This window comes from Tursiops truncatus, chromosome 10 (assembly GCF_011762595.2).
Source record: "Tursiops truncatus isolate mTurTru1 chromosome 10, mTurTru1.mat.Y, whole genome shotgun sequence".
NCBI lineage: Eukaryota > Metazoa > Chordata > Mammalia > Artiodactyla > Delphinidae > Tursiops > Tursiops truncatus.
This window is the reverse complement of record NC_047043.1, coordinates 101514591-101536258: the sequence shown is the minus strand read 5'-3', so window position 1 is coordinate 101536258 and position 21668 is coordinate 101514591. Positions and strand designations below refer to the sequence as shown.

At 44.2% G+C, this 21668-nt stretch overlaps 1 long non-coding RNA gene across 1 annotated transcript; it reads left to right on the top strand.

Moving 5' to 3' along the window:
- The first annotated feature begins 5104 nt into the window (after positions 1-5104).
- Positions 5105-20989, top strand: LOC141275714 (uncharacterized). The gene is made up of 3 exons (XR_012323957.1): positions 5105-5196; positions 13585-14766; positions 19086-20989. It is a non-coding gene; the product is annotated as an uncharacterized lncRNA (long non-coding RNA).
- The last annotated feature ends 679 nt before the right edge of the window (positions 20990-21668 follow it).

Sequence of the window (21668 nt, the reverse complement as noted above, 5' to 3'; positions counted from 1 at the left end):
TGAAAGGGGAGGGGGTAAAGTCCTAGTTCTGGTCAGACTGCGGAGGGGAAGTGTTCATTTCTTCCTTCCCGGAAGAGGCAGGGTTCCCCGGAGATGGGCCATTATGTAGAATTTAAGCCTACAGGCAACATCCCTTTAGTGATTAACTTTTAGCAAAAGCAATAGAATACAAAGGTTAAGAGAAACACAGCCAATATGAAGTCAGATTTGTTCTTCCCTATCACAGACAGCTGTATTCATAGTCGTACGGTGTTCTCCCTGTGTGCATGACTGTCTCCAAATCCTCCTTTTTCTACAGACACCAGTCATACCGAATTAGGGCCCACCCTAATGACCTCATCCTAACCTGATTACCCCTGTACAGACCCTATCTCAGTGGATGATGAGACAGATGGTATAACAGACATGGAAGGATGGTGGGTGGTCCAAAGCCAGGCCCCTCACACGTTCACTGTGCCACCCTGCCATTCACCACCGGCCGTCCTGAGGCTCGTCCTGCTCCTGGGTGGTGTGAGGATGAAATGGAAAGATGAGCAAAGGCATTGTGCAAACTGCAAGCCCCCCGTAGTCTCCTGAACTCAGGACCACCGCCTGCCAGGAGGCAGTCAGTGCTCCAGTACGTGAAAGGACTGGGTGGGATGAGACAGGGTCCTCAAGCGGGCGAGAGCCGTCATCACATCTTTTACAGTCATCTTTATCAGGTTCGGGAGACAGGGGGTTACTCATCTACAATCTAACTGTGGGCTAACTTATAAAACATACTGAGGAGATTTCCTCCCATTTCCACCCATTATTCTTCGGAAGAGTGGAGACATGCAGTCCTTTAAGGATTCTCCACAGCTTCCTTCTAGATGGTGTCTTCTCAGACCCCCAGCTTCCCCTCAGCCCCTCTATCAGCCAAAGGGTCTCGCGCTTCCTTCCAGGAACTGAGTCGATTTCTCTGCACCCAGCAAAGACAGCTGGCATTTCTGCTCCCACTTTGGTTTCTGTTCCTTTCTACTTCCCCAGCCTAGATCCTGCATCTTCTCTCCCCTCTAACATTTGGAGCCTCCCCCTTTCCAAGGGTGTCTTGGTTTTTGTCTTCATACAGACTTAAAGCTTCTATCTTAACACATCCTCAGGTTACCCTAAGGCCTCCTTCTGCCCCATCAGCATTTCCCAGGTGTGTCCCATGGGGACCCATATTCACATCATAGACCCAGAGGTCCCAAAGTCAAGAATGGTTAGGAAATGCCTTGCCTCTTGACTGCAGGATTCATTAGAGCCTTTAATACTGTATTTTGATTCTCCCCAAAGGGACAAGGAATGCAGCATTTCCCAAATGCTTCTAAACCATTTCCCAAATGGTTCTAAACCAGTTCTAATGGCTTTAGAACTCTGTCTTCTGGAAACTCTTGAGGGACTAGCATCCGCCTTCCACGAGTGCTGGTCTGCACCCAGTGTCTCTGCTTCCAGTTGGTCTGTGACGGACATGGCCGTCTGTCTAGCAAATCCTTTTCCCTTCCTCTTGGTCACAGAGTGAGACTCTATTTCCCAATCTCTCTCGCAGTGAGGTGTGACCACGTGGCCTCCATCTTTCCAAAGGGAGTGAGCGGCCGGACATTTGCCTCTTCCAGGCCTGACCCCCACAAATCTGCTGTGCACTTGTTCCCCGACTATTTCCCTCTGTCTGGAGACCAACAAACACCCAGGGGACTAGGCAGAGCCTCCACCGGGGATGTGTCCTAACAGCCAAGCAGAGGAGGACAGCCACCTGGATGATGCAAACACCTGCAGGGCTCCCGCAGAAGCAGAAGGCGGGTGAGCCTCTCTACGTTAAGCCCTGAAGGGCTGCGGCCTGTTCCTACTTCAGCCCAGCTCTCACTTTGCCACCCTTGTCAGTGGCGTTTTGGCCAGATCCTGGGGTCTGGTCTTTGTTCTTAATTCTTCCCATAATCCGACGCTCCTCCTACCACTTCCCTCCTCTGCAGCCATGCTCTGTCCGTTCCTGTTGCTTTTATCCACGGAATATTCTTTTCCTCTCCATCGCCCTCTCTTCCTCCACCTCCATCCCCAGCCTGGGTGTGTCTTTGATCCCCTTGCTTCTCTCTCTCCAACATGGCTTCATCTCTGATTTCATGGCTTCTACCATCTCACCCAAGGAAAGAGAGGGAGAAGGGAGAGCTGAGAGATTAACTATCACCTCACCAGAGTATATTCTTCCACGGACCAAGCCTGTTTTATTCACAGCTGTTCATTAGCATCTAGTTATGCCTGGCACAGAACAGTTGCTCAATAAATGTCTCTTAAATGACTAGACAAATGCACAGACGGCAAGGGAGGCATTACTCTTCCAATGGCAACACCCCGATAATGGGAAAGGACAAAATCCAGAGTTCAGCTGGAAGTTTAGAGAGCAATTGGGATCACACCGTGTCACTGGTGAGTCGTACACTGCACGACCCCAGGCTTTCTCGTGCAATGTGGTGTGAGCGCCAGCAGGTGGAAGGAAAGGGCTGGGGACTTAATTAAAGAATGCTTCGAGAGAGGAGCTACATGAGCAGTGGTGGGCAAAAGCAGAGAAGGGGAAAGCAAAAACATTTGCTCTCTATAGAAGCCAACTGTTTTCAAGCACAAAAAAAGTCAACACAAATTTGTCGAGGGTCTTCTACGTGCCAGCCATTGTTGAGCTCTGGGGATGCAGGGATGAGAGCAGCCGCTCTCTGCCTGGAGGTGCCCACCACCCAGCAGCATGTGAGACCCAAAACCACAGTCATCAGGCCATGGGCCCAGTGCTACCTGTCAACAGCAGAGGGGGAGGGCCCTGGGAACACAGACAGTGGCGTCAGTCATTCTGCTGGAGATGTGTTCTGCGAAAGATACACGGAGGAGGTGACATCTGAGCTGGACTTGGGAGATAATTCCCTAATTATGTGCATCCATTGGGTCCGCAACCATTTACTGAGCACCAGCTTGGTGCCAGGCTCTGGGCACAAGGGTGAGCAGAAACAGATACAGCCTTGCCCTCACTTCGTGGGGAGAAGGGCCATTGATCTCACAATTACACCAACAAATGCAAAACTAAACCTGAAACCAGGGCTAGAAAGGAGTGGTGCAAGGTTTTATGGGAGGTGAAATAGACGTTTGTGGATTGATGAATCTACAATGTGTAGGGCAAAGACTGCCGGCCGGATCGTAATGTAAATAACGGAGCTACTGGCCACCCAGGAGAGACTAGAATTCCCAGTCCCACCGCCATGCGCGAGGTTTGACCGTATAACTAACTTACAGACAACAGTATCTGAAGAGTGACTTCTGGGTGTGTCCTTAAAGGGGGGAGGCTTCCCCCCTCTCCTGTTCCTCCCAGATGGAGGTGGTGGTGAGCTGTCTTGGAGCATGTGGACCAGGGCAGTACTCCAGGGAAGGTGGAGTAAGAAGGGTGGAGGGGAGGCGCCCGGGGCAGTGACTGTGGAGCTGCCTGAGGAGCCTTGGAGCCCTTCCACCAGGCACCGTAAGAAGGAAAACTTACCTTCTTTCCTGTTAGGGAACTATCACTGGAATTCCCTGTTAGAGCAGCTGAACCTATACATCTTGACTCACACGGTATGCAAGATACTAACCACTGCTTAATAAAGCAACAGAAAATAACAGTTAGTGTACCTGGACTCTGCCTCATGCAAGATTTGATGATTCATAGACTCAGGATTTGAGGATTTCATTGCTTGGGGGAAATGAAATAATCTTGGGATGTGGAGAGAAATTTGGCATCCAGAAGGTTTGTGACCTTTCAAAAACCCTGAAATCTATTAGATTAAGTTGTGTGCAGCCTTGAGTGCCCCAAGGCTGGGCTCTGGGTGGTTTATCATCACAGGAGTGGGCAGGTGAGGCTTAGTAGACAGATGGAACCTCCCTTCCCCAGCTTTCCTCTGACAGATTCTTATTTATTTATTCATTCGTGTATTTATTTATTTATTTATGGCTGCACGTGAGCTCAGTAGTTGTGGCTGGCGGGCTCTAGAGCGCAGGCTCGGTAGTTGTGGCACACGGGCTTAGTTGCTCCGCGGCATGTGGGATCTTCCCGGTCCAGGGCTCAAACCCGTGTCCCCTGCATTGGCAGGCAGATTCTTAACCACTGCGCCACCAAGGAAGTCCCTCTCTGACAGATTCTTAAAGCAGAAGAGCCTCCAAAAGAAATGTCCCTGTCTCTGCCTCAGGACAGGATACAATCAGTACTATCAGTAAGAGGTGGCCTTCTGCCCCACTTTCAAGACCTTTGGAGGAGTCTGCATTTAATAATACCTGCCTCATCAGGAGAAAATGACTTGGGTTACTTGATAGTTATCAAAGCACTTTCACACCTATTGGCTCTCCTATTTCATCCTCCTAATAACTTGGGTGTAAGCCAGGTGCAATACGGTCTTGTCTACTGTCCTCCAAGAATCTGAGCTAATCACAGGAGGTCATGAGGCTTCCAGGGGCAGAGCGGAGCTAGGACACCAGGTAAGGCCCTCCTTCCTGTCACTTACCAGCTTTGCCCCTCCATCACCCAAATCAGTGACCGCTCCCTGACCATCTGTTCTCTGGAGGGCCCCAGCCAGCATGTGACTGGGCCGCCAAGGTGGACAGGACAGAGCTCTTGGCCTCTGGGAGCTTTCGGGGGTGTGGGGAAATGTGACAGGTTTGCACACCTGGCTACAGTGTGACGCTCTGTAGGGTGAGCACTGTGTGATGGGCACAGGCCACAATGCTCCCAGTCCTTCAGGCCAGAACAGTCACTAACGACCCAAAAACTGAGTTTGTGGCAACTGCTGGAATCCCGCCCTCCCGTGCCCACGGGTGCTGAGCATGAAGCCTCAGGCACTGATGCCCTGCACCTGCGCACACACTGTACACACACCTGTACACACACGTGTGCACACACCTGTACACACGTGTACACATGTACACACACACGCAGGCGCTGCGGCGCGTAGTCCCTGCAGCCCAGAGCGGGAGGGTGGGCGCGGAGGGCGAGCACGCGTCCGCCCGCGGAGCTGCCAGGCCGCCTCCTGCCCGCGGGCGCCCGCGCCCCCTCCCCGCGCCGTCTATTTATATCGCTCGCCGGCTCTGCCCATATTGGGCAGCGCCAGCAGGTCAGGCGCCCCAGGCCGGGTCGCGGCGCCATTGCGGCGGCCCCTGCGGAGCAAGTGCGGCGGCGCCTCCCGTCGGGGTAGCCCCGTAAGTAACGGTGACCGGGCCGCGGGGACCACCCGAGGCCCCTCGGCACCTGCGCCCCCGCCACGCGTGCAGCCCCGCGCCCCTGACCGCCTGGTCCTGGACCGCCCTCGCCGGCCCTGGCGGCCGTGGAGGGGGCGCCTGTGTCTGCCCGTCCCGGGGTCCTCCTGGAACCGAGAAGAGTGCCAGGCACTCGACAGGATCCGCTCTCTGAACTGTAGACCGAGGAGTCTAATCGCCCTGCGTTTCCCACCCCCCCACCCCCGCGGGATTCTTAAGAGTAACTAACGAACTCGATGCATGGTAAAGGCTCTGGTAAGAATGCAGAACGTCAGCTCTTCAAAGGAAAGGAAAGAGGAAGCTTGCCTTATTTAGCTTTATCTCCATCCTGGCCGTCATTAAAAGCCAGGTGTGTGGAGCGGATTATTACTTTGCAAAAAATCCAGTATTTTCCAAAGCTCCGGGGAGACTCGGAGTGCATTCAGGGTGGGGCAGGTGTCCTGAGCCATTTTCAGCCAGGGTCTGTACAAGATGGTGATGCTGAAGCAAACTAGGGTGTGGGGAGTAATGGGGAAAGCCAGGGGTCACCAAGGTAAATGCTGTAGGAGAACTAAACGGGCAGGGGTGAGAGAAATTATAAATGAGGACTGACTCTCAGGTCTGCATTAGGGCGGGGGGGGGGGGGGCTGGGAATGGGGAGGAGGTGTGCCATCTGAGCGGTGGGGCTACTCACGTCCTGCTGGTGGTTGTCGCCATGGGAATTAAAAACCCACTGTTGCCCTAGCTTGCATTTTTTTTTTCAATAGATGCTGGAATGTTTCAGCGCTGCGTGTTGACAATTAATTTACAAAAAAAAAGTCCGAGCAGCCAATTTGCTATCTCTGGCTTCAGTTCTCTAAGAATGGGGACCAAATTCCTGAGCGCAGTGCTGACGGGGAATTAATTTTGAGGATGGGAGAAGTGGGTGTCAGAATGTGTCAGGCTGTAGGCAAGGAAATCAAGTTAATGATTCTGGGTGATTTATTTGACTTGGACAAACCGATAGCAGCTTGAAGAATCAAAATATCTTCAAGACAGTGGTTAATAACATGTATAAAACCTAAAAGAAAAAAAAGTTATGAACTTGTAATTTAGGACTAAGCAAAGCATTCGCTTAATTGCACAAACCGTCTTGAGCAACTGTTCTGTGCGACGCACTGTCACAGGCAGACGCTAAGAATACAGAAAGGGTTAAGACCTGACCCCCTACCCTCAATATGCGCATCAGTGAAAGGCGAGGAGGGCGAATTCGTAAATAAATTGCAGTAACAGCGGTGCAATAACCACCGTGTTCAAGGTACAAGCAAGGAAGGGCAGAGAAGGCTTCACTGAGGAAGTGACGTCTGGGCTGAATTTTGAAGAGCCAGTTACATTTTTTTCAGGTGGAAGCAGGTGAAGAATATTCCAGACACAGGGAACAACATGTGTATTCACATAGCATTAGAACAGTGAGTGGTTCAGTACTACTAAGAGATTGGAAAATATGAGGAGGGAAAGTCCAGAGATGGGGTAGTAAGGGCTGGGAGGTGCCAGGTTAGGAAGGGCCTCCTAATGTCTGGAGGACGGGTAGTGCTGGTGCAAATAGGCTTGAGGTATTTTTTAAACGTGGGGTAATGATTTCATACATGAGAGTCACCAACTTACAGAAGGGCTGTGTTTTAAGCGTTGGAACTGAGACATCACTGACGTCATGTTGACATTCCTTGGCGTGCCAACCAAAATCCGTTGAAGGGGGCTTTAGGCTGGAATGTAGGACCCTAACCAAGTCATTTCTCAGGTCTTCAGATTTTTTCTTCGATAAAATTCAAGGCTTTGCTGTTGATCAACTCCATCACTTCATATTATGACCTACTCACATACTGAACATTTCTATGGGAAAAAAATGTATACACTGATTCTGGAATCCAGTAACTTCTTTTCCCACCGAACCACAAGTAGGAAGGAGTTGTTTCTGCCTTTCTCCCAGAGCAGTTCTCATTAAGACTGGAGAAGCAGGTTGTAAGCATCTGTATTTTCCAATGACTCATAAGTTGGGCTGACTACACTTTGACAGGTTAAAAGGAAAATTCTCAATGTATCTATGTATCCTGTCTGCCTGTCTGTCTGTCTCTCTATATATATGTACAGGCACTGATGTGGTTTACACTGTATGGGGCTGGCCCAAAAGTTCGTTCGGGTTTTGATGTTATGGAAAAACCCAAACAAAACTTTTGGCCAACCCAATAGGTTAGGTTTTCAGAGTTGTAAGTTACTCTAATGTTAATACAATTTTTACTTTTAAACTTAGTTTATGCAATATTTAAGACGTGCAAAAAGGCCTAATGAATAATAAAGTATGTTATCGGGTTCCTGCCATACAGCTGATGAAGTCGCACGTTGATTATGCAACTGAAACTCCTTGTCACCCTCCTCCAGCTGTGTGCCCTCGCTTCCACGCCTCCTGAAAGCAACCACTGTCCCGAACCTGGTGTTTAGAATTACCTTTCTTTATATTCCACTACAGTTGTACATGCCCTTAAAGAATATACAATTCTTTTAACTTTTTAGTTTGATATAATTTCAAACTTACAGGAAAGTTCTAACAGTAGGACAAAACACTCCCATAGACCCTTTACCAGATTCACCATTTATATTTATTTTGTCATAATATATCACCTACATTTACTCTATTAGAATATATAGTATTGTTTTGCATATTTTACAGAAGATATCAGTGGCGGGCAGCACCTATTCTTTTTAGTCTTTTTCACACATTGATGTTTGTGAAATTCATCAATGTCGATACATGTAGCTCTAGTTCATTCCTTTTTTTTTCTTTTTCTTTTCCTGTATAATATTCTCTTGAGTGAATATGCTACAGTCTATCTGTTCTCCTGTTAATGAATATTTAGGTTATTTCCAAATTTTTACTATTTCAAACAGTGCTGCTATGAATTTAAACTAGTTTTAACTTCAGCAAAACATGGAGTCATGGTCATGTATCAATCATTTTTTAGAAAAAGTAGCAACTTTAAAGATAATATAAAGATTATAAAATTAAACACTGTAAAAACAAAACATTGGTAGTTTAAGTAAACTAACATTTTTATGCCACTTTAAATTTTATTTTATTTTTTAAATAAATTTATTTAGTTAGTTAGTTATTGGCTGTGTTGGGTCTTCGTTGCTGTGCTCGGGCTTTCTCTAGTTGTGGCGAGCAGGGGCTACTCTTTGTTGTGGTGAGCGGGCTTCTCATTGCGGTAGCTTCTCTTGTTGCGGAGCACAAGCTCTAGGCACATGGGCTCAGTAGTTGTGACTTGTGGGCTCTAGAGTGCAGCCTCAGTAGTTGTGGCGCACGGGCTTAGTTGCTCCGAGGCATGTGGGATCTTCCCGGACCAGGGCTCGAACCCATGTCCCTGCGTTGGCAGGCGGATTCTTAACCACTGCGCCACCAGGGAAGCCCCACATTAAAATTTATAGGAATCCATTTCTTAACACTAAGTATACTGGACGTGGGTAAAACTGCATTTTGGATTTGCAAAGTAATTAGGCTTTATTCTTGTGATTTATATTTATTTTTGCTACTCATTTTTTCTCCATTATTATGGGTACTATTAATATGACTGCACAATTCAGTCTTCTATAAATTGGAGCAGAGAATAACTTCCCATTGGTATCACTGAGAACATTTATACGGTTTTATCTTGCTGATGAAAGGAGAATGCCCTCTGGGCCCTCATTACAAGAAAAAGTTGCTGTCAGCTCTCTTTTATTTGTGAGCTGTGTCTGTACCCACAAGCAGTTTGTATATGAACCCAAACATTTTTATTGTTCAAAAAATGTTTGTACAGGTGTATCCAGTTTCAGCTTTACCAAGCAAATTACATGTTATACATGCATGGCCTTATTTAATTCTCCCAGCTATTCTTATATAATTCTCAAAACTAATTCCAAGCAAGGAATCAAAAAGAGGCTAAGAAACTTGCTCACGTTGTAAATGGTAGAGCGAGGTATCAGAACCCAGGTCTCAGGAACCCAAGTCAAAGCCCACGTTCCGAACCTCTGAGGTACTCTCTGCTACCCCACTGTGAGCACTTGGATACGAAAGACTGATCCAACTACTTTATTTATATACAGTAACCCCAATTTACACATGCAGAAACCAAGGTTCAGTAAGGTTACACAATTTTATGGGACTTCCCTGGTGGTGCAGTGGTTAAGAATCCACCTGCCAGTGCAGGGGACACAGGTTCAAGCCCTGGTCCGGGAAGATCCCACATGCCGCGGAGCAACTAAGCCCGTGCGCCACAACTACTGAGCCTGAGCTCTACAGCCCGCAAGCCACAACTACTGAGCCTGTCCTCCAGAGCCCATGAGCCACAACTACTGAGCCCACGTGCTGCAACTACTGAAGACCGGGCACTTAGAGCCCATGCTTTGCAACAAGAGAAGCCACCACAATGAGAAGCCCACACAACACAACAAAGAGTAGCCCCCGTTCACTGCAACTAGAGAGAGCTCGCGCACGGCAACAAAGGCCCAACGCAGCCAACAAATAAAAAAATAATAAATAAATTTAAAAAGAAACGTTACAGGGCTTGCCTGGTGGCGCAGTGGTTGAGAGTCCGCCTGCCGATGCAGGGGACGCGGGTTCGTGCCCCGGTCCGGGAAGATCCCACATGCCGCGGAGCGGCTGGGCCCGTGAGCCATGGCCGCTGAGCTTGCGCGGCCGGAGCCTGTGCTCCGCAACGGGAGGGGCCACAGCGGTGAGAGGCCCGCGTACCGCAATAAAAACAAAACAAAACAAACAAACAAACAAAAAACAAAAAAAAAAAGAAACGTTACATAATTTTGGGATGACAGAAAGCAGTGGCTAAACTGAGATTCAGGCCCAGGACCGTCTCACTTCAAAGCCCCATCTGCAATGCCAGCATCTTCTGTGTACCTTACGTATACAAGGAACAATGCTGAGAATGCTTGCTGAAGCATGGTGGCTAATGTAACTGACCAGGTATCTCTCAGGATTTACACCAGTAAATTCATTTGGTCTGTAAATCCACAGCAATTAGAGTAGCTCTCAAGAGTTTTATAAAAGGCAATTAGAAGGAAGGGACACTTAAATATATGTGCCCATCTAAAAAATTCATAAATGTTTCTTCTGAATGTTCGAAACAGTTATTTCCTTTTTAAAAGTATTTTTTGTTGCTGAAGCCAGCGTTTGGGGCAGAGAAACTGTACCCAAGTAAAGTATTTATTCAAGAAATTGATTTATCTTTGGGAATCTTGGGGACACCAGATGATCCTTTTAAAATAGGAATTTGACTGTTCCCCTTCTCAAAACTCTTCATCTGGAGTTAAGCAGAGAATTGGAGATTAGGCACCAGACATAATCTAGAAAGTGGATTTATTTATGACAGTGGCACACGAGTTGTTGCCCCGTTGCCTGTTTTATATCACCCATGAGCAAGAATGAATTTTTTAATTTTAAATGGCTTTTTAAAATCAAAAGAAGATGTGAAAATGTATGAAATTCAAGTTTCAGTATCCGTAAAACAAACTTTTTGGCACAGAGCGATGCTCATTGGTTTATGTATCATCTGTGGCTGCTTCTGCATGGCAACGGCAGAGCTGAATTGTTAAGGCAGAAACCCTACAAAGCCTGAGATATTTTCTCTCTGGCCCTAGTTTGGTGCTTGCTCTAGAGGGAGTGATTAAGAGTGCAGACTTTGGAGTCAGATGGAACTGGGCTCAAAACTCAGTTCGTGCGCTTGTAAAATGGTGTAGCCATTTAATGAGAAGAGGTAAACTCAGAAGAGCTGACTTAGGTAATTTTGCCTTCTATCAAGGAGAAATGCGCATAATTAGAAGTTTCTACAGTTCTTTTACTGGACAGTGTACTAATAGAGAATACAAGAATATACCTAAAGTGAAACTTTATACAATATCTAATTGCAGTTACCTTAAGCAACCTTGTCTCAGTATTTTTGCAAATGCCACTTACACTAGTGAGGACTCCTGAGTGCCAGGACCAGCACTCCCAACTCAAACTGGCTTAAACAATGAGGGGAATGGTCTCTCTCAAAACTGAAAAACACAGATATAAGGCATGTTTCCAGCTCCACTGCTCTGAAATCTCTGCCTTCTTTCCTATACTGGCTTTGTCCTCATGCTGGCTATGGGGACACGGCTGCAGTGGATCCAGACCTCTCATCTTTGTAACACGTGGACACCCCCAACCAGTGAACCAGAGACTGAGCTTCACTCCAATCGGGCCAATCTCAGGTCTCCCACCAGCCCCTGAACCAGTCTCAGTGGTAAGAACGGGAGTCAGTCCCACCCCAGTGGCACCAAGGAAAGGCAGGCTGAATGTGGGGAGAAAGCCAACATTGTCCACTATAGAGCTGTGTATAAGATATTACCTATAACATGTTTATTGAGAAAACCAGTCCATAATGTACTAGGTATTTCATTTTTAACCTCTCTTTGAAACTAATGCCACTTACGTTTTCATTAAACTAGCCCTATGCCAAAACGTTCAACGACGGTAGCTTGGTTCCTGCCTTAAAGATACAAAATCCTAGGTTGTGGTCCTAACATTTGGGTCCCCGGCGCCTGGTTTCTTTCCAGCAACATCAAGAACTAATGACTCTGAACTATCTGCATTGTGTTAGATCACGTGATCCTATCTGGAAGCTGCCCTTGGCCTTCTAGCATTGTGGGTACTGGTACCCTTTGAGGGATTCTTGTATATCAGTACAAATGGAATAGAAATTTTAAAATATTTCCTTATAAGAAAGGTTTTACCGATTTTTAGTTTGAAGTAACAGCTGTCATCTATAAAGTTGACTGATGTGTTTATGTGTAAAGAAGCCTACATAATATGATTTGGGCTAGTCATAATGTGTTGTAGGAGAACTTAGAAATATAATGACCTCTTAATTACCCATAATTGGATTCTCTTTGTAAAAATCTAAAACAAATAAAGGGAAAAAGCAACCGTTCACTTTTAACCTGCAAACCCTTGCACAGAAAGTCTTAAGTTCTCATTGAAATAAAACTGAGCCATTAACGCCAGAAAATCCAGCGAGGAGGCTTTTATTTCTATTTCAAGTATACGGGTTCCAAGACTGGCTACTTGTTATGATTCCACACCCTTCAGCACAGCGATTTTTAGGTCTTACAGTTGCCATTATATAATTAAACATTCCTATCATGCTTAACATTTCTTTCCTGAAATGAACTTTAATTCAACACTGAAAAAGTGCCAAGTCTCATTGAGACATATGAGATTTCTAATCCTTTACAGGATCACAGAAGTTTAGAAGATTTATAAGCTTCACGGCTGACAGATTTTGCTTTCACAGTGTTGAAATTATCACCTCCCTGCCTTTCTGAGCTCCTCGTGCTGACTTTTCTACCATCGAGGTTTATTCTCGCTGCTGGGACTTACAGCCGCATTAGACCTGGACAGGGTGACAGAGATTGAGCTCTGCTCCTCCCGTTAAGGCTTCTGGCTCTAGGAGTGTTCTTTAAATCCAAAGAGCTAATTAGCTTCCTTGAAACATCCTGTTTGCAGTTCCCCGGGGAAGGGGAAGCTGAGACAACCAGCTTAAAGAGATTTTTAATTAGACTAGTGCTTTTTCAGGCAAGAAGTGATTCCACCTCTGCCTCTGTGAGACAGGGAAGAGAGAGAAGCCACGCAGGAGGGGCAGAGAAATGGGAGGACTTTTGTGTGTTTTCTAAGATTAGGATGATTTACTTGTAAATTTCAAGTATTGTGAATTCTCACATCAGCACGTATTTGGTTGCGCTTTCCAAAGCACTGTTTTGAATTATTTGCCACATAGCAAAGTTTGAGCAGAATTTTAGTGGACTTTTTTTTCAGCCAGCCTACAAGACCCCCTCCCTTGTGATTTTTCAGACTGGTGCTGATAGCACTTGGGTGCATTTTGGGGGACGGTGCACATAACCTTTTCAGTGATGTTGCACCTCCTCAGAGAGGATGCTTCCTAATGCCTCTGTATCCTCCATCTGTGGGTCAGCTGAATTTGGTAACTGGAAGTGTAAATGCGAAAGGTGCTCATTTTATCCCTTTTCTCTTCGTTCACCTTGGGAGGGAGGACTTTCCAGCCTCCGCTAGAAAAATCTCTGCCGCCAATTAGGAAAATATTGTTAGTGCTTAATAATTTCCTGTTTTTAATTTTACAATCAACGACGTTATTTTTAGATACCAAAGTAGCTATCTTAATGTTAAACTACTCTGCTTGGAATGAATAATATTTACTTATAAATACTTCTTAGAACTAAGGCTGCATATTTAAATTACAGAGAATTTTTTTCTTAGAAGAAAACTCCCTCTTTTCTTTCCTTCAGGAATGTTACATGACATCTCTGTTGCTTGGTGAGTAATAAGACATGTAAACAGGACCTCAAGAATCAAGCTACATTTAAAGAAGACTTACTTAGAAACACTGGAGAGGACACCATGGAGTGCAAGACTGAGGGAAAAGAAAAATACCAACACAGCTTGAATTTACTGAATAAAATTAAGAACATGAAAGAACTAGCAGAGATGATTGATGTTGTACTCATCGCAGAAGGGGAGAAATTCCCTTGCCACAGGCTGGTCCTGGCTGCATTTAGTCCTTATTTCAAAGCGATGTTTACCTGTGGACTACTTGAGTGTACTCAGAGGGAAGTCGTACTTTATGACATCACAGCAGAAAGCGTGTCGGTGATATTAAATTATATGTACCATGCGGCTTTGGAGATCAGTAATGCCAATGTACAGACTGTGGCTATGGCCGCCTATTTTATGCAGATGGAGGAAGTCTTCAGTGTGTGTCAGAAGTATATGATGGACCATATGGATGCCTCGAACTGTTTGGGTATCTATCATTTTGCAAAGCAGATTGGAGCTGAGGATTTAGCTGATCAATCGAAGAAGTATTTATATCAGCACTTTGCTGAGGTGAGCTTACATGAAGAGATACTAGAAATTGAAGTGCACCAACTTCTGACGCTTATTAAATCAGATGACCTGAACATATCCAGAGAGGAGAGCATTCTGGACCTAGTTCTGAGATGGGTAAATCACAATCGAGAACTGCGCACAGAGCATCTTGTGGAACTTCTGAAGCAAGTTAGGCTGCAACTGGTAAATCCTTCTTTTTTAAGACAAGCCCTGAAAAGGAACACAATGCTTCTGTGTGATGCAAATTGCATTGACATCATTCAAAACGCATTCAAAGCCATCAAGACCCCTCAACAGCACTCTCTCAATCTTCGTTATGGCATGGAGACTACCAGTCTTTTGCTGTGCATTGGCACCAATTCTTCAGGAATCAGGTCGAGACACAGGAACTACGGAGATGCCAGTTTTTGCTATGATCCTGCATTGCGCAAGACCTATTTCATCTCCTCTCCCAAGTATGGGGAGGGTTTAGGCACTGTGTGTACTGGTGTTGTCATGGAAAACAACACTATCGTTGTGGCTGGAGAAGCAAGTGCCTCTAAACTCTCCAGACAAAAGAGCAAGAATGTTGAAATCTACAGGTTCGTATCTAGCCATATACTTGTAACTTTGTTTCAATTATCTTGCTTTGACATTAGCAGCCGAAGTACTTCTGAGTGATCACATCTTAAATTATGTGTGGTCAGAATTACCCTGTAATCATGTATTTTACATAGATGTAAAATTCATAATGAAATCATCCACATTTTAAAATTATTTTTCTCTCCCTTTCATTATTAAGAACATATAGTTGAATTTGCATAAGTTAAATGTATATACTTTATGATTCCTTTGTATATTTTCACTCTTAGCTTTCACTATTCATATGCTATAATTGCTTTGTTTTTGAAGAGCTGAATATAACTTTTAACAAGAAGAAAAGTTTATTAACGCTGACGCCTTGAACTGACTTTTATTAGTTCACAATTCAGAGTAGTAAGTAATTTTTCTTCTTGACCAAAAAGTATTATTTATCTGTCAGTTTTCATTCTGTACTTTTTTGGCTGTGTTGGGTCTTCATTGCTGCACGCGGGCTTTCTCTACTCGTGGCGAGCGGGGGGCTACTCTTCATTGTGGTGTGTGGGCTTCTCATTGCGGTGGCTTCTCTTTGTTGCAGAGCATGGGCTCTAGGCATGCAGGCTTCAGTAGTTGTGGCACGTGGGCTCAGTAGCTGTGGCTCGCAGGCCCTAGAGCACAGGCTCAGTAGTTGTGGCGCACGGGCTTAGTTGCTCCACAGCATGTGAGATCTTCCCGGACCAAGGCTTGAACCCGTGTCCCCTGCATTGGCAGGCGGGTTCTTAACCACCGCGCCACCAGGGAAGTCCTTCATTCTGTACCCTTAACGAGTGGGTCTTTGCTAAACCTCTAATAGTGTAAAATGTTTGTAGCCTAAGAATTCTTCAACCCTAGAACTGTAAGAGGAACAGGAGTATCTGCTAAGAAGTAGTGTATGTCTAGGAACAGGAGTATCTGCTAAGTAGTAGTGTATGTCTAGGTGTTGTGTGTGAGGACAGAAAGATTTGTTTCCTGTTACTCAGCAAGAATTCAACCCTTAAATCTACCTGGGTGAATAAGAGTTGTACGTGTAGGTCCTTGAACTCTCCTTGCACTCCCTCCCCTCTCTGGGCCCTCGTAGCACGGTTTCTCAGACTTTTCAGTCAGTCGGTAAGTGATTCTCAACAGCAAAGTGGGGACAGAGAAGGAATGAGAGGTCTGCTATTTTCCTGTCATCTCTCCTCATTGCAGTATGTGCTTCAGGCTCTCGGCCCGTCCTGCTGTCACCTTCACACGTTGAGCAAGTGTCCCTTCTTCCCAGAAGTGGGGGCGGGAACACAAGCCCTGGATAGTGACTGGCCCTCTGCCTGCGGTGACAGGCTGTCACTGAGCAGCAACAGGTACAGGCCCTCAGGTGCTTGTGGGAAAGGGGGCATGTTTCTCCTGGGACGGATCCTCTGGGTCCCTGACCTTTGTTTCCTACTTGCTCTTGGCTGGGTGCCCTTCTTTTCACCTTAGAGCCTCCTGTACCAGAACCTCAGGTTCTTTAGATACCTATTTTCTTCCTCTTAAAGGTAGTGCAGGGCTTCCCTGGTGGCGCAGTGGTTAAGAATACACCTGCCAATGCAGGGCACATGCGTTTGAGCCCTGGTCCGGGAAGATCCCACATGCCACGGAGCAACTAAGCCTGTGCACCACAACTACTGAGCCTGAGCTCTAGAGCCCGCAAGCCACAACTACTGAAGCCCGCACGCCTAGAGTTCGTGCTCCGCAGCAAGAGAAGCCGCCGCAATGAGAAGCCCACGCACTGCCATGAAGAGTAGCCCCCGCTTGACGCAGCTAGAGAAAGCCCGTGTGCAGCAACGAAGACCCAATGCAGCCAAAAATAAAATTAATAAAATTTAAAAAATAAAATAAGGATAGTCCACAATTCTGCCATCAGAGTTAATTGTTAACAAACGTCCAACCCTCTCAAAAAGTGTGTTTTCATCCTTGAAAGTCTTTCCTCTTAACTGTTTTTGAATGCCTGCTTCCCTTTTTATGCGTGTGTCTAACTACACACCCCGCGTTTCCCTTCTTTCCTGTCTTGAACTCACGCCGGTTCCCATCACCAACAGCTCTTCCACGTTGGTCAGAATTAGGGTAAAACTATCAGTTGCCCTCCTCACTTCTCGCAATAGTGAAACTGTCAGCAAGGCAAATAAAGAGATTATCAGAAGCACTGCTTGAGGCTTACATGAGACTCCCAGTGCTGTCTGCATAGTTAAGGTCTGACAGTACCACCCGAGGTCACTGTCTTTGGTCCACTCCTGCCACATCATCTCTGCTCCTTACCCCAATTACCTTTGCCAAGATGCTCTTCAGCGTGCCTCTACTCTGTAGTTTACACATTTCCATGCAGATATATTTCTTTTTGACTTAAAAGAGGAAGTAGATTAGCATTATAGCAGGTTGTTTCTTTTTTAAAAAAATACACCTTTCCATCTCTTTTAACTCTCGTACTTTGGTAGACAAACAGCTGAGGATGTAAGTGTTGTCTTTAAACTGTCAACCTCTGTGAACACTGAATGCTTTTGCCACTATTATTTTCTTCTTTATGTCATATCGAAATAATAAGTTTTATAGTTTCACCTGGGCATTTTCTCTCCCCATTTTTAATTCAAAATGTTAAAACAAAAATCCAATTAGCAAGTTGTCCAGCAAACATGTACTTCCCATCCTTCGTGGGATTTATCTTGTTCCTGGCCTATTTTCTTAAACCGTGCCTCAGAAAACCAAAACCCATTTTTTAGTTCTATTTATATATTCATTGTCTTTGCTTCAGTAGCCCCCACCTGTAGACACCTAATTGTCCCTTCCCCTCTAAAATCCAGAACAATTAAAAATAGTGGTGAAAATATCACCTGTGCTGCTAGGGACTTTGGTTTCCATAAGAGTTGGCCTAGAACAATGGGGAAAACTTCTGTAATACGATTAACTGTCACATGTCTGATGCAAAATTTGTTTCCAAACAACAAATTTTTTTTCTTATTTTCCATATTTATTCTGGTTTTTGTTTTTTGTTTTGTTTTAGTTTTGAATTCCAATTATACTTTCTGGATTTTCTAGGACAGAAATAATTTCACATTATTTTATCCCACTGTCCCCATGGGTACTTTTGTCCTGGACTATGTGTCCCGATCATGATTTGAGAAAATAGACTTGCCATTGTCAACAGGCAAGACAGAAGATGGGCACAGACTCATCCACTTGGTGACCATGTAATGCTACACACACACACACACACACACACACACACACACACACATGCACACACATGCACACACTCAGATAATTACTTAATGTGTTGGACTCTAGGAGGTGTTGAGAGACCATATCACCTAGTGTCCCTGCTCTTCTCCCAAGACTCTTCTCAGACCAACATAATTATTTGTGGTAGAAATTACTGAAATTACCATTCCTAGTAGATTAAAACAGTTGAGAAATGCCCAGCAGACACCTACAGGTGGGTTTTTATACAGGAGCATGCTCTTGACTCTGTTCTAAGCCAGTTAGAACCACAAGAACAATCCTTAAAATTCTATATATCCTGCATCATCCCATTAGAAATCTGAATTTAAATATTTCCAGATTTTCTGCTCTAAACACATTTCTTTAATGTAGTATTAAAATGAAACTTCTAGTCAACAGAATAAGACATTTTTTATGTTTATTTTTACATATTCTCTTTTAGCAAATGACTTGCTGAAAGACTTTCCTATTTTTAGTAATTTATTTATTTTTGCTGTGTTGGGTCTTCGTTTCTGTGTGAGAGCTTTCTCTAGTTGTGGCAAGCGGGGGCCACTCCCCATCGCGGTGCACGGGCCTCTCACCATCGCGGCCTCTCGTTGCAGAGCACAGGCTCCGGACGCGCAGGCTCAGCGGCTGTGGCTCACGGGCTCAGTTGCTCCGCAGCATGTGGGATCCTCCCAGACCAGGGCTCGAACCCGTGTCCTCTGCATTAGCAGGCAGACTCTCAACCACTGCGCCACCAGGGAAGCCCAAGACTTTCCTATTTTTAATTTTCTTTCCCAAAATTAGGAAATGAAGGCTAGTCCCTGGATAATCTATACTTTTTCAATATACTGTTTTTTTCTAAAATTCTCTAGGTGGGTGTGGTTGACTGTTCCTGTGTACATTATATTTTGTTCAGCATTTCTTTTCCCCAAAAAACACAAACCTGTATCACTATCTTAATGGTTTTTTCTTCTCCAATTAGAAGAACCAAATCATATCGGTTTTCGTTGGAAAAGAAACAAGTGTGTTTTTTTGGCAAGTTGTTTTTATATTAAATCTAATTCTGGGTTCTCTCTCTGTTAACTTACAGGTATCATGATAGAGGAAACCAGTTTTGGGAAAAGTTATGCACAACAGAATTTCGAGAGCTCTACGCTCTGGGCACCATCCATAACGACCTCTATGTTATAGGAGGACAGATGAAAATTAAAAACCAGTATCTTATTACAAACTGTGTTGATAAGTACTCTGTAGAAAGGGACACTTGGAAAAGGGTGTCCCCCCTTCCACTACAGTTGGCGTGTCATGCTGTAGTAACAGTGAATAATAAACTTTACGTGATTGGAGGCTGGACCCCTCAGGTTAAGAAATTTCCTGTGTACCTAACTGGCATGGCTGTGCTGAGTCTGGCCGCTCTGTTGAGAAATGTTGTAGTTGTTGAATACTAAAAGAGTATGACTCACATTCCGGTAAAATGCCTTTTATGTTATAGAATATTAAATGGAAGATTTTAAAGTGTTAAAGCAGCTCAGGAGAATGAATTTTAAAGTGTTATTCATAGGCATGACTTCATTCAGTATTTGTGCTGTGTTCTTCATAACCCTTCCCATCCTTGCTGACTATGAAGGATGCTTATGCTGAGGGGTTATCTGTAAGGAGCATCTAAGTAGGAGGCGAAAAAGCTGGATCCTCATCCCACTTCTCTCTGCTTTACAGCTGTATGACCTGAGGCAAGGATTCTTAGGTCTTTTTCATATTAAAGTTCTTACTCTAAGTGGGAAACCAGAATGTTCATCCTGTGATGGCACAACCATTTCCACAAAAGTATATTGCAATTTTAACCTCTTCATGTCTTTGCTGGGCATCAGCAGATAGAGAAACCAGAGACTGTCTTGAAGCCCAGAGAAGGGACGCAAGACAGGATGGAGAAGTCAGTGGAGTGGGACCACAGAGGCCCTTTCTCTCCTCTTTCGTGTCCCTCCGAGCGCCTTGGGGCTCTCACAGAAGTTTCACTCCAGCTGCCTTCTGCCCTGGCCAACCAGTCTTTCTAATAAAGATTAATCTTACCAGCTCATTTTCTGTCCCCATGACATAAACTAATTTTATTTTAGCCTATGTGATTTCTTCTTTCGCCAGATTCGCTTCATGATAAAACTGGTGCTTTTTAAATCATTTCATAAGCTTAAATTTTGCCTTTTATGGTATATCATACTTGTTTTAATAACAAACGTCACATTTAATACATTTTAAAATTCATGCTATGTATCAAAAAGTAGCTTAGATTTAATCACAGTTAGTAGCTGAAACCTGACAAATTATTTGTAATAAAGCTTTTTCAGAACTATTCATTTACATAGTTAATTTTGCATGAATATGCTCCAAAGAAAAGCTTTTCTTTGCTTTTTTCCACTAAAGCAAATATTAAATACTTAAATTAGAAGGAAAATTAAAACAATAAAGTCAGTATTTCCTAATTTATAATGTCTTCAAACACGTCAGTATTTACTGCATAACGAAAGCTTTTGCTAGTCTGTACCGAATACAATACATTAAATTGCAAGAAAGCATGGGGTAGTGATTGCACTACAGTGATTGTAACCCTGAGCTAAAACTAACTGCATACAACTTTCATAAGTATGGAAATTATTTCTCTGTTGAACACCTTCATCCAAAACAAAAAGCAAAAGACACTTAAGCATCTTTAGCTTGAAGTCATAGAAGGCCCTAACACATTATAGACAAAAAATATTACTTCACCTCAAGTTCAGGAGTAGGAAAAGCTACATACATCTGTGTGTATTCAACTTCTACTTTCCCTAGTCATTAAAATATATATATATATATATATATATATACGTACATAAAATAAATACATAAAAATAATTGCAAATAATTTCTATTAATCCATGTATCTTTAAAATTAAATTCAGACCACTCCTATATTATGGTATAAAAATACTCTCATTACTAAAACACTCAAATGTTTTTGTAATTTTGTTCCACTTGGATTAGAAAAATATTATAAAGAAAAATGCTTTATAAATTATTAAAATTAGTTTCTCACAAATATTATTTAATCCGCCACTATAAAGCTTGGTAAAATAAAATTATACTTTAAATACTATTCAAAAAAGCTTGGTTTCGTTTTTAAGGCTTTGCAGTGCTTCATTTTTTAAAAAAAATGCTCTATGTATTGCCTCACTGCTCAGATCACAGATTGTTTGCTATAACCCAACACCTTAGCCCCATTATCGTAGAATATAAATTCCTCCGATACTGACAGTGTACTTATATCTCCAAGTCATGGGATTTGGTGTGTTTGTGAGTATGACTCACTACGGTTAACCTCTATTTATCTCCTTGGCTGTCTGCTTTGATTAATTGCATTCAGGTACTCACGAAGATCTCTAAGTGGTACGTTATTATACTGGCTGTCATAATTTCACACAGATGGATCTTCCTGACGAAGAACCTGATCGATTAAGCAACAAGCTGCTGAAGTATGACCCCAGCCAAGATCTATGGACAGAGCAGGCACCCATGAAGTACTCAAAGTACCGATTCAGCACAGCTGTGGTCAACAGTGAGATTTATGTTCTGGGTAAGAAGAAGCTAAAAGAGTGTAACTCCTTTTATTTTTTCTCAGCAGTTTGCCTCAGTGAAAATGAAATAT